Source organism: Zea mays, chromosome 3 (genome assembly GCF_902167145.1).
Source record: "Zea mays cultivar B73 chromosome 3, Zm-B73-REFERENCE-NAM-5.0, whole genome shotgun sequence".
NCBI lineage: Eukaryota > Viridiplantae > Streptophyta > Magnoliopsida > Poales > Poaceae > Zea > Zea mays.
Genome location: NC_050098.1, coordinates 225,607,745 through 225,618,115, shown reverse-complemented (window position 1 = coordinate 225,618,115; position 10,371 = coordinate 225,607,745).

Here is a 10,371-nt window from a genome sequence, read left to right as displayed (position 1 = left end):
GGATACCCACACTCTGGTGACAGTCATTACATAGATCCAAACCAAACATAGTTCATCATGACAAACATAAATGCACAGGATATAGCAAACTACCCTGTCTAACTAAGACTAACTAAAAGCGAGACTAACGCTAAGATTGTAGCTTCTACGTATATATTTTGTATTAATTACAAGATCTAACTCTAACGAGCTATGGTTCTAGATTTATCTTGGTCTTGCAGTCGGGATTGCCATAAGACTGGCGTCCACGCCGAGGTGAGCGGTACGGGTGCTGAGTCCCGACGGGAGCGGGTGAACCATCATCCAGGTGACGACGTTCCGCGCGCTCAGCCCGCAGCAGGGCGATCTCAGCACGAGCCCTACTCAGCTCGTCTAGCGCATGGTCCAGCTCCGTGTTTAGCACGGCGGCTAGGTTGACTGTGCTGCTCAACCTAGGATTGTCCTCACCGACAGGTGAAACAATCATGCCTTCTGTGCTGCCAGATGGACGGCGGGGGTAGTACTTCAGGTTGAGATCGTCAGCTACCCCACCGAGAACCGAGCAGTAGTGCGAAAGCGCACGCCGTGCAACATCTTGCATGGTCGCCTCAGCTGAGTCCCGCTCAGAGATAGAATAGTGCTCTGAGCAGACCTCAGCACCTTGGAGACTGTTCTCCGGACGGCGCACCAAGCAGGTCGCCTCCCAGCGGTCCGGGTAGACCCCGCGACTATGCTGGTAGACCACACAGCGATACTCGATGGACCAGGTACGCCGGTTAAGTGCCCGACGTAGCAGGGTGTCGAGCGCATCATGGAAGTGACACCCGCGAGCAGCGTCGCGAGTGATGGGTCGAGCAACCCATCCTTCCGGTTCCTGGTTAGCAGAGAAGTCGGTGTCGTGGCTCGAGCTGTCGTCGCCACCTCCGTCATCTGGGTCTCCTCCAGCAGCTACTCTAGAAGTTGGGGCGCCCAGTGGTGGTGCAGGGGGCGCCTCAAGGGGAAGCACAGGGGAGCAGCTCCTCACGGACTCTATCTCCTGGTGGAGCGAGAAAGAAGAACCCTACTGCTCCTGTCGTCGACGCTCCTGCTCCTCATGTAGGCGGTGGTGCAGTCTCTCCAAGTGGCTGGACTGTCCGGCCACGGGACGGCGAAGCGGACGCTCAGCAAGGCGGGAGGGTAAGAAGGGGATGACGAACTTTCGTGCAGTGTGTCTAAGACGAGCCATCTACAAAAGACACCGCAAGCAAAAGAGTGAGAACAGAATTAATATGACCAGCAAGTAATGAACCAAAAATAAATGAAGGATTAGAAATAAACATAATTTTCAGCAAGGTATAACATATAGTAGAACATAGGTTTGGTCGGTATGACCAACTTTTGAAGGGATATCAAAGTCAAGGCAGGGACAGAGGTCTATAGTCCTTAGAACGACCATTCTATTCTAGGTTAGCGGTCTACAGTCAGCACGACTTTGATACCACTTATGTCACACCCGGTTTTAGAAGGCAAACCGAATGTGAACCATGTACGTGCCAGGATCAGCAATTCACGTACACAGCAGTTACATAACATGGACATCATCACACAGTGCTCAAATAGTATTAAAAAGGGAATAATAGTCGATTACATCATGATGTCTGAGACATCCACATAGTCTTTACAATAAATCAAAGTGCGAAAAAGAAACGTAGATAAACGTGGCCTTCACAGGCAGCCGACTGGGGGTTGCCGCTAACCCAAGTCTAGAACTCATCATAATCTTGGAACTCCTGGAAGTCTTCTTCCACAGCTTCATCTTCTCCTGAGCAGTGGTTGCAATGCTGACAACCTGGGGAGGGGGGGTTTGGTGTGTAGAGCAAGGGTGAGTACACATCAACATACTCAGCAAGTATCCTGTTTATCTGTAGTGGACTAGCTTTATGTGGGGGATAAGTCAAGCAGTTGCTTTTAGTTGGTCAGATTATTATTTACTAATAGAAAGCCAAGTTTTAGCATTAACCCAAGTTATTAGCCCGATGTACCCTTTCCAAACGAAAAGAATGCCACTTACCAGCACCATAGTCATAACCAAAACCATCAGTATCATTGCCACCTGTAACCCAAAATGTCTCTAATCAAGTACCACTAATCACTGGAGCTCCCTTGGCCGCTCATAACCGCGAGCACGGCTGATATATCAGTTTTCAAACACTCTGCAGAGGTTGTGCACTTTACCCACAAGTCGTGATTCCCTTTCTGCCCGGAGATCATGACTCTCCATTGATCACTACCAAGGTGACCCAGCAGGGCATCACTACGTAGCCTTTACAAAGACTCCCCGGGGCTGTAGCCGCCCGTTAGGTTTCCTAAATGCACCGCACTCCTCCCCAAGTGGCGAACCCAAACTTGGCAGAGCGAGCCGCATACACCGAGCCCCATTGACGGCACGACGGCTAAGCGAACTACACTCCGGATCCTCTAATTATTCAGCTAAGGGCACCCCATTCCACCCTCATGGTTGCACTGTTTTCCCGGGCGGTCATCCAAAGAACAGGTCCTTACGGAGAGGCACTCGAGAAAACCGCTCGAGCCCCCTTAAAGGCCACAAGTATAACATCATAATAAGAGAAGGGAAAACAACGTATCATAGATAATCTCATCATGTTCATTGATTAGAGTTGAGCAATAGCATAAAGCTAAACAATAATAATCCAACCCAAATAGGTAAACAAGGACATGGATAACAAAACTAGTCAATCCTTAGGCATAAATGTGTAATGCGGGAGGTGAATTAAAGAATGAATAGGACAGAGATAGGTCAAGGGACACTTGCCTCCACCAACCGACTGCTGCTCAGGGGCTTCTCTTGCGAGTTCTTCGGGCTCCTTGACCGAATCGTTCTCTATGCGATTGCAAGCATACATACATCCATCCATTCAAATTAGGAAACAAACAGTACACCATACAAGAGAACAAATAAAGTAAATATGCATAGAATATCACATACGATAATGAATTTACCATGGTTAGAAAGAGCCGGGGAAAGGTCTCGCGAGGGTCAAGGCTTATGCTCGAGGCGCATTACGGGTAGACGAATAACTAGACGCTACGTGCTTTAGTTCTACTTAGCTCCAATTAGTTCTAACAAAAGGATTAGCTACATGCATAACTCGAATCATGACCATTTTCAGTTGATCGACATTGGATGAGGTAGATAATTACTTACATGTATTAACTAACGTAAACAATTTCTAATTTGGGTTTCCATTTATTGATTACATAACACGATCACTACGCACGGAATGCATAGGGGGGTAGACGGGTGGCTCGGGGTAGACGATCGTGTCGCGAACGAGTCGCGCACACGTCGGGGCCGCGCGCTGGCCGAGCTCGAGGCCGCGCGCCAAAGGTACACTGGGCCGAGCTCGAGGCCGCGCCGAGGCCATCACGATGCGAGCAGGGCACGCCGGCGGCACGTCGGGGCGGGCGGGCGAACACGGGCGACGGCGACATCGCGGACAGGGGAGCGCGTCGAGCCGCCATGGCTGGGACGGCCGGGCGAGGCCGCGGCGAGCGCGGGGCGAGGCCGGGCGCGGCCGGGGGCGACGAGCAGGGGGCGGGCTCGCCGGGGCGGGTGAAAGGGAATTACGCTTACACCTAGTTCCTATATAATTTTGGTGGTTGAATTGCCCAACACAAATCTTTGGACTAACTAGTTTGCTCTAGTGAATAAGTTATACAGGTGTCAAAGGTTCACATCAAGCCAATTAAAAAGACCAAAGTTGGGTTCAAATAGAGAGCTAAAGGCATCCCGGAAGACTCCCTGGTCTGGCGCACCAGACTGTCCGGTGGCGCACCGGACAGTGTCCGGTGCACCAGGAGGACTCGCGCTGAACTCCTCAGCCTCGGGATTTTCCTGGAGCCGGCACGCTATAATTCACCGGACTGTCCGGTGTACACCGGACAGTGTTCGGTGCTCCAAAGAAGGCACGGCTCCGGAACTCGCCAGTCTCGGGAATTCGCGGAGGCTGCTCCGCTATAATTCACCGGACATGTCCGGTGTGCACCGGACTGTCCGGTGCATCCTCGGAGCAACGGCTACTTCGGCGCCAACGGCTACCTGTTGTGCATTTAATGCGCGCGCAGCGCGCGCAGAAGGCAGGCGCGCCCATACCGGCGCACCGGACAGTGAACAGTTCATGTCCGGTGCGCCACCGGACATCGAGGCAGGCTCAGAAGTCAGAACTCCAACGGTCAAGTTCCAACGGCACTAATGACGTGGCTGGGGCACCGGACATGTCCGGTGTGCACCGGACTGTCCGGTGCGCCATCAAACAGACAGCCCCACCAACGGTCATGTTTGGTGGTTGGGGCTATAAATACCCCAACCACCCCACCATTCATGCATCCAAGTTTTCCACTTCCCAACTACTTACAAGAGCTCTAGCATTCAATTCTAGACACACCAAAGAGATCAAATCCTCTCCAAATTCCACACAACGCCCTAGTGATTAGAGAGAGAGATTTGCTTGTGTTCTTTCGAGCTCTTGCGCTTGGATTGCTTTCTTCTTTCTTGATTCTTTCTTGCGATCAAACTCACTTGTAATTGAGGCAAGAGACCCCAATCTTGTGGTGGTCCTTGTAGGAACTTTGTGTTCCAAGTGATTGAGAAGAGAAAGCTCACTCGGTCCGAGGGACCGTTTGAGAGAGGGTAAGGGTTGAAAGAGACCCGGCCTTTGTGGCCTCCTCAACGGGGAGTAGGTTTGAGAGAACCGAACCTCGGTAAAACAAATCCGCGTGTCTCACTTCATTATTCGCTTGCGATTTGTTTTGCGCCCTCTCTCGCGGACTCTATTATATTTCTAACGCTAACCCGACTTATAGTTGTGTTTATATTTGTAAATTTCAGTTTCGCCCTATTCACCCCCCCTCTAGGCGACTATCAATTGGTATCGGAGCCCGGTGCTTCATTAGAGCCTAACCGCTCGAAGTGATGTCGGGAGATCACGCCAAGAAGGAGATGGAGACCGGCGAAAAGCCCACTACAAGCCACGGGAGCACTTCATCGGAAGAGTCCCGCACCAAGAGGAAGGAGAAGAAGAAGAGCTCCTCCAACAAAGGGAAGGAGAAGAAATCTTCTTCTCACCACAAAGAGAAGAAGGAGAGATCTTCCTCTCACAAGCCGCATCGGAGTGGGGACAAGAAAAAGAGGATGAGAAAAGTGGTCTACTACGAGACCGATTCTTCATCACCATCCACCTCCGGCTCCGACGCGGCATCCGTCACTTCTAAGCGCCAAGAGCGCAAGAAGTATAGTAAGATCCCCCTACACTACCCTCGCATTTCCAAACATACACCTTTGCTTTCCGTCCCATTAGGCAAACCACCAACTTTTGATGGTGAAGATTATGCTAGGTGGAGTGATTTAATGCGATTTCATCTAACCTCACTCCACAAAAGTATATGGGATGTTGTTGAGTTTGGTGCACAGGTACCATCCATAGGGGATAAAGATTATGATGAAGATGAGGTGGCCCAAATCGAGCACTTCAACTCTCAAGCAACAACAATACTCCTCGCCTCTTTAAGTAGAGAGGAGTATAACAAAGTTCAAGGGTTGAAGAACGCCAAGGAGGTTTGGGATGTGCTCAAAACCGCGCACGAGGGCGATGAGCTCACAAAGATCACCAAGCGGGAAACGATCGAGGGGGAGCTCGGTCGGTTCCGGCTTCGCAAAGGGGAGGAGCCACAAAACATGTACAACCGGCTCAAGACCCTGGTGAATCAAGTGCGCAACCTCGGGAGCAAAAAGTGGGATGACCATGAAGTGGTTAAGGTTATTCTAAGATCTCTTATTTTCCTTAACCCTACTCAAGTTCAATTAATCCGTGGCAACCCAAGATATACACTAATGACCCCCGAGGAAGTAATCGGGAATTTTGTAAGTTTTGAGTGCATGATCGAAGGCTCAAGGAAGATCAACGAGCTTGATGATCCCTCCACATCCGAAGCTCAACCCGTCGCATTCAAGGCGACAGAGGAAAAGAAGGAGGAGTCTACACCAAGTCGACAACCAATCGACGCCTCCAAGCTCGACAATGAGGAAATGGCGCTCGTCATCAAGAGCTTCCGCCAAATCCTCAAACAAAGGAGGGGGAAAGACTACAAGTCCCATTCCAAGAAGGTTTGCTACAAGTGTGGTAAGCCCGGTCACTTTATAGCTAAATGTCCATTATCAAGTGATAGTGACAGGGGCGACGACAAAAAGGGAAAGAGGAGAGAAAAGAAGAGGTACCACAAGAAGAGGGGCGGCGATGCCCACGTGTGCCGCGAGTGGGACTCCGACGAGAGCTCCACCGACTCCTACTCCGACGAGGACGCCGCCAACATCGCCGTCACCAAGGGACTCCTCTTCCCCAACATCGGCCACAAGTGCCTCATGGCAAAGGACGGCAAAAGGAAGAAGGTAAAATCAAGATCCTCCACTAAATATGAAACCTCTAGTGATGAGGATGATGCTAGCAATGAGGAGGATAACTTGCGCGTTCTTTTTGCCAACCTTAACATGGAACAAAAGGAAAAACTAAATGAGTTAATTAGTGCCATCCATGAAAAGGATGACCTCTTGGACTCCCAAGAGGACTTCCTAATCAAGGAAAATAAAAAGCATGTTAAGGTTAAAAATGCTTATGCTCTAGAAATTGAGAAATGTGAAAAACTATCTAGTGAACTAAGCACTTGCCATGAGACAATAGACAACCTTAGAAATGAAAATGCTAATTTGTTGGCTAAGGTTGATTCTCATGTTTGTAATGTTTCAATTGCCAATTCTACAAATAATGATGATGATTTACTGGCTAGGATTGAAGAATTGAACATTTATCTTGCTAGCCTTAGAGTAGAAAATGAAAATTTAATTGCTAAGGCTAAAGATTTTGATGTTTGCAATGTTACTATTTCTAAGCTTAGAAATGAGAATGATATACTACATGCTAAGGTTGTAGAATTAAAATCTTGCAAACCCTCTACATCTACCGTTGAGCACACTTCTGTTTGTACTAGATGTAGAGATGTTGATGTAAATACTATTCATGATCACATGGCCTTAATTAAACAGCAAAATGATCATATAGCAATATTAGATGCTAAAATTGCCGAGCATAACTTAGAAAATGAAAAGTTTAAATTTGCTAGAAGTATGCTCTATAATGGGAGACGCCCTGGCATCAAGGATGGCATTGGCTTCCAAAGGGGAGACAATGTCAAACTTAATGCCCCTCCTAAAAATTTGTCTAACTTTGTTAAGGGCAAGGCTCCCATGCCTCAGGATAACGAGGGTTACATTTTGTACCCTGCCGGTTATCCCGAGAGCAAAATTAGGAGAACTCATTCTAGGAAGTCTCACTCTGGCCCTAACCATGCTTTTATGTATAAGGGTGAGACATCTAGCTCTAGGCAACCAACCCGTGCCAAGTTGCCTAGAAAGAAAACTCCTAATGCATCAAATGATCATGTTGTTTCATTCAAAACTTTTGATGCATCTTATGTTTTGACTAACAAATCCGGCAAGGTAGTTGCCAAGTTTGTTGGGGGCAAACACAAGGGCTCCAAGACTTGTGTTTGGGTACCCAAAGTTCTTGTTTCTAATGCCAAAGGACCCAAAACCGTTTGGGTACCTAAAGTCAAGAACTAAAATTGTTTTGTAGGTTTATGCATCCGGGGGCTCAAGTTGGATACTCGACAGCGGGTGCACAAACCATATGACAGGGGAGAAAAGGATGTTCTCCTCCTACGAGAAAAACCAAGATCCCCAACGAGCTATCACATTCGGGGATGGAAATCAAGGTTTGGTCAAAGGTCTTGGTAAAATAGCTATATCTCCTGACCATTCTATTTCCAATGTTTTTCTCGTAGATTCATTAGATTACAATTTGCTTTCTGTATCTCAATTATGCAAAATTGGCTACAACTGTCTCTTTACTGATGTAGGTGTCACTGTCTTTAGAAGAAGTGATGATTCAATAGCATTTAAGGGTGTGTTAGAGGGTCAGCTATACTTAGTAGATTTTGATAGAGCTGAACTCGACACATGCTTAATTGCTAAGACTAACATGGGTTGGCTCTGGCACCGCCGACTAGCCCATGTTGGGATGAAGAATCTTCATAAGCTTCTAAAGGGAGAGCACATTTTAGGATTAACAAATGTTCATTTTGAGAAGGACAGGATTTGTAGCGCATACCAAGCAGGGAAGCAAGTTGGTGCCCATCATCCACACAAGAACATCATGACGACCGACAGACCGCTTGAGCTACTCCACATGGATCTATTCGGCCCGATTGCTTACATAAGCATCGGCGGGAGTAAGTATTGTCTTGTAATAGTGGATGATTATTCTCGCTTCACTTGGGTATTCTTTTTACAGGAAAAATCTCAAACCCAAGAGACCTTAAAGGGATTCTTGAGACGGGCTCAAAATGAGTTCGGCTTAAGGATCAAGAAAATTAGAAGCGACAACGGGACGGAGTTCAAGAACTCACAAATTGAAGGCTTCCTTGAGGAGGAGGGCATCAAGCATGAGTTCTCTTCTCCCTACACGCCACAACAAAATGGTGTAGTGGAGAGGAAGAATCGAACTCTATTGGACATGGCAAGAACCATGCTCGATGAGTACAAGACTTCGGATCAGTTTTGGGCCGAGGCGATCAACACCGCCTGCTACGCCATCAACCGGTTATATCTACACCGAATCCTCAAGAAGACATCCTATGAACTCCTAACCGGTAAAAAGCCCAACATTTCATATTTTAGAGTTTTTGGTAGCAAATGCTTTATTCTTGTTAAAAGAGGTAGAAAATCTAAATTTGCTCCTAAAACTGTAGAAGGCTTTTTACTTGGTTATGACTCAAACACAAGGGCATATAGGGTCTTTAACAAGTCCACTGGACTAGTTGAAGTCTCATGTGACGTTGTGTTTGATGAGACTAACGACTCTCAAGTAGAGCAAGTTGATCTTGATGAGATAGGTGATGAAGAGGCTCCGTGCATCGCGCTAAGGAACATGTCCATCGGGGATGTGTGTCCTAAGGAATCCGAAGAGCCTCCAAAAGCACAAGATCAATCGTCCTCCTCCACGCAAGCATCTCCACCAACTCAAAATGAGGATGAGGCTCAAGTTGATGAAGGGCAAGATCAAGAAGATGAGCCACCTCAAGATGATGGCAATGATCAAGGGGGAGATTCAAATGATCAAGAAAAGGAAGATGAGCAAGAACCAAGGCCGTCACACCCAAGAGTCCACCAAGCAATCCAACGAGATCACCCCGTCGACACCATCCTCGGCGACATTCATAAGGGGGTAACCACTAGATCTCGTGTTGCACATTTTTGTGAACATTACTCGTTTGTTTCCTCTATTGAGCCACACAGGGTAGAAGAAGCACTACAAGATTCGGATTGGGTGGTGGCGATGCAAGAGGAGCTCAACAACTTCACTAGAAATGAGGTATGGCATTTAGTTCCACGTCCTAACCAAAATGTTGTAGGAACCAAATGGGTTTTCCGCAACAAGCAAGATGAGCATGGTGTGGTGACAAGGAACAAAGCTCGACTTGTGGCCAAAGGATACTCCCAAGTCGAAGGTTTGGATTTCGGTGAAACCTATGCACCCGTAGCTAGGCTTGAGTCAATTCGCATATTATTGGCCTATGCTAGTTACCATGGCTTTAAGCTTTATCAAATGGACGTGAAAAGTGCCTTCCTCAATGGACCAATCAAGGAAGAGGTCTATGTTGAGCAACCTCCCGGCTTTGAAGACAGTGAGTATCCTAACCATGTCTATAAGCTCTCTAAGGCGCTTTATGGGCTCAAGCAAGCCCCAAGAGCATGGTATGAATGCCTTAGGGATTTCCTTATTGCAAATGGCTTCAAAGTCGGAAAGGCCGATCCTACTTTGTTCACTAAAACTCTTGCAAATGATTTGTTTGTATGCCAAATTTATGTTGATGATATTATATTTGGGTCTACTAACGAATCTACATGTGAGGAATTTAGTAGGATCATGACACAAAAGTTCGAGATGTCTATGATGGGGGAGTTGAAGTATTTCTTAGGATTTCAAGTGAAGCAACTCCAAGAAGGCACCTTCATTAGCCAAACAAAGTATACTCAAGACATTCTAACCAAGTTTGGAATGAAGGATGCCAAGCCCATCAAGACACCCATGGGAACCAATGGGCATCTCGACCTCGACACGGGAGGTAAGTCCGTGGATCAAAAGGTATACCGGTCGATGATAGGTTCTTTACTCTATTTATGTGCTTCTCGACCGGACATTATGCTTTCCGTTTGCATATGTGCAAGATTCCAATCCGACCCTAAGGAATCCCACCTTACGGCCGTAAAACGAATCTTGA